Here is a 9276-nt window from a genome sequence, read left to right on the forward strand (position 1 = left end):
TTATTACAACTGTCACATAAACTTAACATTAACCAAGATAACTAAACAAAGACCAATAAACCTTGAAAATGAGGTCAAGGTCAGATGAACCATGCCAGGCAGACATGTACAGCTAACAATGCTTCTATACAACATATATAGTTCACCTATTACTTATAGTTTAAGAACAATAGACCAAAACACAAAAACTTAACACTGTGCAATGAACCGTTAAAATGAGGTCACGGTCAAATAAAACCTGCGCGACTGACATAAAGATCATAAAATATTTCCATACACCAAATTTAGATGACCTATGGCATATAGTATTAGATAAAAAGACCAAAACTCAAAAACTTAACTTTGACCACTGAAAAATGAAAATGAGGTCAAGGTCACATGACATCTGACCGCTAGATAGGTACACACAATCATTCCATACAACAAATATAGTAGACCTATTGCATATAGTATGAGAAAAATAGACCAAAACACAAAAATTTAACTATAACCACTGAACCATGAAAATGAGGTCAAGGTCAGATAACACCTGCCAGTTGGACAAGTACACCTTACAGTCCTTCAATACACCGAATATACTAGCCCTATTGCTTGTTATATCTGAGATATGGACTTGACCACCAAAACTTAACCTTGTTCACTGATCCATGAAATGAGGTCGAGGTCAAGTGAAAACTGTCTGACAGACATGAGGACCTTTCAAGGTACGCACATATCAAATATAGTTATCCTATTACTTATAATAAGAGAGAATTCAACATTACAAAAAATCTGAACTTTTTTTTCAAGTCGTCACTGAACCATGAAAATGAGGTCAAGGACATTGGACATGTGACTGACGGAAACTTCGTAACATGAGGCATCTATATACAAAGTATGAAGCATCCAGGTCTTCCACCTTCTAAAATATAAAGCTTTTAAGAAGTTACCTAACACCGCCGCCACCGCTGTAGCCGCCGCCGGATCACTATCCCTATGTTGAGCTTTCTGCAACAAAAGTTGCAGGCTCGACAAAAATGGCTTAAAATTCCTTCCAAAAAGTCTTACATTTTCCCCAAACAGTGATGACATTGGTAGTAATGTTTGTAAATATCATATTCATGTTATTATTTTGATATTAGAAAGCACTTTTGGGATCTGGTTTTCTGAGGGCCCTCATGGGGCTTTTGATTATGTGATTACTTGGCCGTTTTTTTAATGATTATTTGATTATTAAGCCAAATATTTCATGATTATTTGATTACCTAGGACTGTATTTTTAGTTTATGATTATTTGATTACTAAAGATAAGCAAATATTTAATGATTATGTGATTATATTGGCAAACAAATGGTGATTATGTGATTACTAGGACCCCCCCATGAGGGGCCTCTTTTCTGATCAGAATCATCATGGTGTTTGTAACACAAAAAGTCATGTAGTTTTCAATGCATTAAGTACCATCATTGCTTCTGTTTCTTTCCGCTCTCTGAAAAGTATCTTTCAGATTGAAAATGTCTGACAACCAAAATATACATGAAAAAACAGTGCAAAAAAGACAGCAAAGGTCAGCAAAAAATCGGAGATGTGTTTAGAATAAAATATGCAAATTTCCCAATTTCAATAGAAAATAGGCATTTTTCCCAACAAAAACGGTAGAGGTAGTTTTGAAAAAAGACAACAATATCACTGAATGCAGGGTTAATTCCCTACAACTGTCAAGTTCAAGGAAACTTTATTTTAACCCTCTTTCATATATATGAGACAAAATGTGGCATACCATGTGTTGGTGGCATTACACCTATAGAGAGGACATTAATATTTTATCATGCTCATTAAATGCATTCAGACTCTCTTGAACTGAATTTTAATGTACATATTATTATGCATTTACTTTTCTACATTGGCTAGAGGTATAGGGGAGGGTTGAGATCTCATAACTCATGTTTAACCTTGCCACATTTTATTGCCTGTCCCAAGTCAGGAGCCTCTGGCATTTGTTAGTCTTGTGTTATTTTTAATTTTAGTTTCTTGTGTACAATTTGGAGTTTAGTATGGTGTTCATTATCACTGAACTAGTATATATATTTGTTTAGGGGCCAGCTGAAGGAAGCCTCCAGGTGCGCTGTTGTTTGTTCTATAGTCCATTTGCAAGTGTTTTTTATGTGGGCTCATGATCATAAACATTTAATCTTGTTAGCCCACATGGCAAGCGCACTTTGAAAATTATTATTATCAATAACTTCTTTATCAAGTCAGGCTTAAATGAATACATTTATACGTTGTTCATTATTTTCTGCCATGTGTTTTAAGAGAGATGTTATGCATTTCCAGACTATGTGGTTTTGTTGTGTTGTCGAATTATTTTGGTACAAAAAACATACACATATCATTCTTGTTCACTGAAGGACTACTGAACTTTATAATTTATGCCACTTTTAAGAAAACGACAAGACAGTTTCCAAACAAAATTTGATAGTTTGTTAGTCATCCTTTTTTTTAAAAAGATTATGTTGCATCTTCAGACTAAGGGAGACAATTCAATGATTATAAAATTTACTATTCAAAGATAATTTGCATTATTACTCTACTTACTGTCAGACTTTATGACATTGTCAATTAATCATAGTTTTTTTAAGAATAACAAGAGAATGAGACAGGAACCTACTCCAAGAAGATCAATACTACACTAGAGTCTCTCAATGGATGGGAGAATGACTAGATTATATGATTTCACCCCAAAATTGCCAGACATATCCTAGTAGTAGGAGTTGAAATCCGCAAAATAACATGGAATAACAAGAAGTAATTGTAACAGGATGCTTTTACGAAGTCTCCCAAACAAAGCTCCCATAACTCACCATTCCTATGGTCCCAGTATTCATTTGATTCGTTTAAATGTCCCATACAAGAATATATATGGTTTAGGGGTGGGGATCTTGACCTTTTACAAGTTTTCAAACAAGAGGGGTTGGGGTGTGACGCCCTAGGGACTTCTTTTTTATTTCATTTGATTTGTTTTATTTTCCCCTACAAGAATATATATGGTTTAGGGGTGGGGATCTGGACCGTGTAAAAGATAACAGCACATTCTCAAATTGAATGGGGTGGGAGTGACCCCTAGGGACTTCTTTTTAATTTCATTTGATTTCTTTTACTGTCCCCTACAAGAATATATATGGTTTAGGGGTGGGGATCTGGACTGTTAACAAGTTAAAAGCACATTCTGAAAATCACTCATTTAAGTAAGTCCCCTGACTGATAAGACAATGTAAAACAATTCAAACGAGAAAACTAACGGCCTTATTTATGTAAAAAAATGAACGAAAAACAAATATGTAACACATAAACAAACAACAACCACTGAATTACAGGCTCCTGACTTGGGACAGGCACATGCATGAATAATGTGGCGGGGTTAAACATGTTAGCGGGATCCCAACCCTCCCCATAACCTGGGACAGTGGTATAACAGTACAAAAAAATTTGGTTTGCATTTAGAATTTAGAATAGTCCAAAACAACTTTGAGATGTTGTACTGTTATACCACTGTCCCAGGTTATGGGGAGGGTTGGGATCCCGCTAACATGTTTAACCCGCCACATTATTCATGCATGTGCCTGTCCCAAGTCAGGAGCCTGTAATTCAGTGGTTGTTGTTTGTTTATGTGTTACATATTTGTTTTTCGTTCATTTTTTTACATAAATAAGGCCGTTAGTTTTCTCGTTTGAATTGTTTTACATTGTCTTATCAGTCAGGGGACTTACTTAAATGAGTGATTTTCAGAATGTGCTTTTAACTTGTTAACAGTCCAGATCCCCACCCCTAAACCATATATATTCTTGTAGGGGACAATAAAAGAAATCAAATGAAATTAAAAAGAAGTCCCTAGGGGTCACTCCCACCCCATTCAAATTTGAGAATGTGCTGTTATCTTTTACACGGTCCAGATCCCCACCCCTAAACCATATATATTCTTGTAGGGGAAAATAAAACAAATCAAATGAAATAAAAAAGAAGTCCCTAGGGCGTCATACCCCAACCCCTCTTGTTTGATAACTTGTAAAAGGTCAATTTCCCTACCCCTAAACCATATATATTCTTGTATGGGACAATTAAACGAATCAAATGAATACTGGGACCATAGGAATGGTGAGTTATGGGAGCTTTGTTTGGGAGACTTCGTAAAAGCATCCTGTTACAATTACTTCTTGTTATTCCATGTTATTTTGCGGATTTCAACTCCTACTACTAGGATATGTCTGGCAATTTTGGGGTGAAATCATATAATCTAGTCATTCTCCCATCCATTGAGAGACTCTAGTGTAGTATTGATCTTCTTGGAGTAGTTTCCTGTCTCATTCTCTTGTTATTCTTAAAAAACTATGATTAATTGACAATGTCATAAAGTCTGACAGTAAGTAGAGTAATGATGCAAATTATCTTTGAATAGTAAATTTTATAATCATTGAATTGTCTCCCTTAGTCTGAAGATGCAACATAATCTTTTTAAAAAAAAGGATGACTAACAAACTATCAAATTTTGTTTGGAAACTGTCTTGTCGTTTTCTTAAAAGTGGCATAAATTATAAAGTTCAGTAGTCCTTCAGTGAACAAGAATGATATGTGTATGTTTTTTGTACCAAAATAATTCGACAACACAACAAAACCACATAGTCTGGAAATGCATAACATCTCTCTTAAAACACATGGCAGAAAATAATGAACAACGTATAAATGTATTCATTTAAGCCTGACTTGATAAAGAAGTTATTGATAATAATAATTTTCAAAGTGCGCTTGCCATGTGGGCTAACAAGATTAAATGTTTATGATCATGAGCCCACATAAAAAACACTTGCAAATGGACTATAGAACAAACAACAGCGCACCTGGAGGCTTCCTTCAGCTGGCCCCTAAACAAATATATATACTAGTTCAGTGATAATGAACACCATACTAAACTCCAAATTGTACACAAGAAACTAAAATTAAAAATAACACAAGACTAACAAATGCCAGAGGCTCCTGACTTGGGACAGGCAATAAAATGTGGCAAGGTTAAACATGAGTTATGAGATCTCAACCCTCCCCTATACCTCTAGCCAATGTAGAAAAGTAAATGCATAATAATATGTACATTAAAATTCAGTTCAAGAGAGTCTGAATGCATTTAATGAGCATGATAAAATATTAATGTCCTCTCTATAGGTGTAATGCCACCAACACATGGTATGCCACATTTTGTCTCATATATATGAAAGAGGGTTAAAATAAAGTTTCCTTGAACTTGACAGTTGTAGGGAATTAACCCTGCATTCAGTGATATTGTTGTCTTTTTTCAAAACTACCTCTACCGTTTTTGTTGGGGAAAATGCCTATTTTCTATTGAAATTGGGAAATTTGCATATTTTATTCTAAACACATCTCCGATTTTTTGCTGACCTTTGCGGTCTTTTTTGCACTGTTTTTTCATGTATATTTTGGTTGTCAGACATTTTCAATCTGAAAGATACTTTTCGGAGAGCGGAAAGAAACAGAAGCAATGATGGTACTTAATGCATTGAAAACTACATGTGTTACAAACACCATGATGATTCTGATCAGAAAACCAGATCCCAAAAGTGCTTTCTAATATCAAAATAATAACATGAATATGATATTAACAAACATTACTACCAATGTCATCACTGTTTGGGGAAAATGTAAGACTTTTTGGGAGGAATTTTAAGCCATTTTTGTCGAGCCTGCAACTTTTGTTGCAGAAAGCTCAACATAGGGATAGTGATCCGGCGGCGGCTACAGCGGTGGCGGCGGTGTTAGCTAACTTCTTAAAAGCTTTATATTTTAGAAGGTGGAAGACCTGGATGCTTCATACTTTGTATATAGATGCCTCATGTTACGAAGTTTCCTTCAGTCACATGTCCAATGTCCTTGACCTCATTTTCATGGTTCAGTGACGACTTGAAAAAAAAGTTCAGATTTTTTGTAATGTTGAATTCTCTCTTATTATAAGTAATAGGATAACTATATTTGATATGTGCGTACCTTGAAAGGTCCTCATGTCTGTCAGACAGTTTTCACTTGACCTTGACCTCATTTCATGGATCAGTGAACAAGGTTAAGTTTTGGTGGTCAAGCCCATATCTCAGATACTACAAGCAATAGGGCTAGTATATTCGGTGTATTGAAGGACTGTAAGGTGTACTTGTCCAACTGGCAGGTGTTATCTGACCTTGACCTCATTTTCATGGTTCAGTGGTTATAGTTAAATTTTTGTGTTTTGGTCTGTTTTTCTCATACTATATGCAATAGGTCTACTATATTTGTTGTATGGAATGATTGTAAGGTGTACCTATCTAGCAGTCAGATGTCATGTGACCTTGACCTCATTTTCATTTTTCAGTGGTCAAAGTTAAGTTTTTGAGTTTTGGTCTTTTTATCTAATACTATATGCCATAGGTCATCTAAATTTGGTGTATGGAAATATTTTATGATCTTTATGTCAGTCGCGCAGGTTTTATTTGACCGTGACCTCATTTTAACGGTTCATTGCACAGTGTTAAGTTTTTCTGTTTTGGTCTATTGTTCTTAAACTATAAGTAATAGGTCAACTATATATGTTGTATAGAAGCATTGTTAGCTGTACATGTCTGCCTGGCATGGTTCATCTGACCTTGACCTCATTTTCAAGGTTTATTGGTCTTTGTTTAGTTATCTTGGTTAATGTTAAGTTTATGTGACAGTTGTATTAAGGCTTAGCTTTATACTTAGGACTATCAACATAATATCAATGATTAGTATAGAAGGCGAGACATTTCAGCGTGTGCACTCTTGTTTTTAGTAATTGGGAATTTTCTCTAGGGGAAAAGACCGAATTTCGGCTGTAATTTGAGGCAAACAATATCACTGGCATTTCAATTGATGTACATGTATAAACATATAATCAGGGGTGTGGAAATACTTGTTGTGAGCACTTGTCCCTGGGCAAGTAAAACTGTAAATTTTACTTGTCCGTAAAAAAAGTTTCTTGCCCTAATGGTCTCAACAAAATATTGAAGTATTTCATTGTTAGCTAATATATGATTCTAAGCACTTTTTTGCATCACAAACAAATGAAATCCATTTGTTTATATTGTGTAAAACTTTAGGAAAGTAGGAAATGGGTTAACATCAAATGGACAGAAACTTAACAGCAAACCAACCAATGAGATAACATTGCAGAGGACGATTTTACAGCAGTTTTTGTAATTAAAATTGTACCCAGTAGGTACATATACTAAATTAAGAGGACAGTTAATGAACATGGTGAAGTTTTGGTGTTTCTCTCAACTGACACACGTTTTTTTTTCTTTCATAATTGTCTTGAGGGGCAATTCAATCATCTCTTCTATTTACCACTTTGACAACAAATGATGCTGACCTGTCTTCTAAAGATAAGACAACAAATTATTTATTTTACGAATTTCCATCCAAGATAGCCAGGGCAATCTAATTTACACTATGTCTGAAATTCTGGCTTTCGAATCTTTTTTAAAATATGTGCTCTTTTCCATCTGCGTTTTAGGTTTTCTACTCGACTCCTAACTCTTTTTGTTTTGCTTGCCCCGTGACTTTAATATTTAATATTTATCAATCTGACTGTCGATACAAAAACTAAAGAAATGATACTTCCGGTGAATAATGAATAAAACCTAATCGACGATCCCGGGTCAATGGACAAAGTCAATGCAATGTTACGCGACTCGGGTTCGCATACCTATTTTTTTTTCAATTTCGTTATCAATCTATTTAGGTATTATGTAATATTTATCGTCCTGGCCATTGATGTTTTAACTCGCTGACTATTGGTTTCTTTACATAAATTAAACATCTTTATACGTTTTGGAATTAATTCTATATTTTTGTTGGATTCGAACTTTGTCTTGTATATTTTTTTTACTTGTCCATGGGCAACCGAGACAAAAATAATTACTTGTCCGGTTGTTCAAATGTACGAGTCTGGCGAGTCGGGCATAGCATTTCCACACTCCTGGCCTGAGATCTGATTAAATTGTGATTTCAAATGGTGCAGATCCAGTACCAAGAGACAAGACCATGCTTACTACACTTCATGCAAAGCTGACTATGGTGGCCCTAATTACGTAACCAAGCTTATGGAGACAGCTACCCACCAGCAAGACTACAACTCTATCAATTTAACACCTTCTGTTACAAGCATGTTCATTAGTGGTACCAAAGTTAACAATGTAGCTTAATCAGAGGTACTTTTTGCCAACTATGTATGATGGCTTATCACTTTATATTGAATTATACATTATGAATAAATATTTGAAAAATCCTTATCTTCTATTTTATGAAGTAAAAAAGGATATTCATGTGTTTAAAGGTATGGAATTATTGTTCTTTTAACCAAAAAAAGGGAAGATATGCAGTTTAAACATACACAAAACCATTGTGTACCTCGATAAAAAGGTCGATAAAAAATCTCCACCTGAAAATATCTAAATCTCCAGTTGTAGCTTGACCTGTTGACCACTCTGTCACATGTTTGATTTCCCGATAAGTCATAGTTTGACTTTGTGAAAATAACAATTTACATTAGAAACATCATAACCTCCCCTGTAACTGTATCGAATGCCCTTAAGGGATATCCTCTTTCGTGTGTGAGAGTGAGTGTGTGTTAGGGGGAAAGGGAGGGGGGTGGGTGGAGGGATGGAAAAAAAGGGGTGCCAATCTGCTGAAATGCTACTTTTTTCGGCTTTTCAAAGGGAAACGTAAAGCGAAGAAAAATTATAAAATAGTAATATTATCATTTTTTACCAGAATGAACAGGTGATAATTTTTGAAAAAGGAAAGACATCAATCCAAAATAATATGATGTAACCTAATTGAATTTAACAGTTCAATAAAACAATGTGCCAATTACTAGACACTTACACTTACATAAAAATTATTTTTCTCGAGATGTCATCTCTTTTTAACATATATTTTCGTTGTCTTCTCTACTCCACACTTTTTTAAGAAATGCCGGGAAATATCACATGTAACTTCCGGTGGGAGAATGTATCTGTAAACCCAAAATTATTTAAATTTAGCAACAAACCATTACGTTCGTATTAATACACCCATCAGTACTAGGACTGACCAAGGATGCCCATGTATAGTAAAATCAAGGATTTGTATAATAACTCTACAAATCATTGGTAAAATCCTATACAAATCCTTGCACTGACATCATCTTACCTTACCAGGAAATCCTCTCCGTCCACTTCGGTACAACAAGGCCGTAACTAC

General features: G+C 34.9%; 1 long non-coding RNA gene across 4 annotated transcripts in view; it reads right to left on the reverse strand.

The window, feature by feature from the left end:
• LOC143067269 (uncharacterized) overlaps positions 1-9016 on the reverse strand; it is an 87245-nt gene extending 78229 nt beyond the window's left edge. For all 4 annotated transcript variants that reach the window (XR_012975901.1, XR_012975902.1, XR_012975904.1 and 1 more), the window contains exon 1: positions 8920-9016. This is a non-coding gene — a long non-coding RNA (uncharacterized LOC143067269). The remainder of the gene's footprint in view (positions 1-8919) is intronic.
• Between the last annotated feature and the right edge of the window lie 260 nt (positions 9017-9276).

Source organism: Mytilus galloprovincialis, chromosome 3 (genome assembly GCF_965363235.1).
Source record: "Mytilus galloprovincialis chromosome 3, xbMytGall1.hap1.1, whole genome shotgun sequence".
NCBI classification, from domain to species: Eukaryota; Metazoa; Mollusca; class Bivalvia; order Mytilida; family Mytilidae; genus Mytilus; species Mytilus galloprovincialis.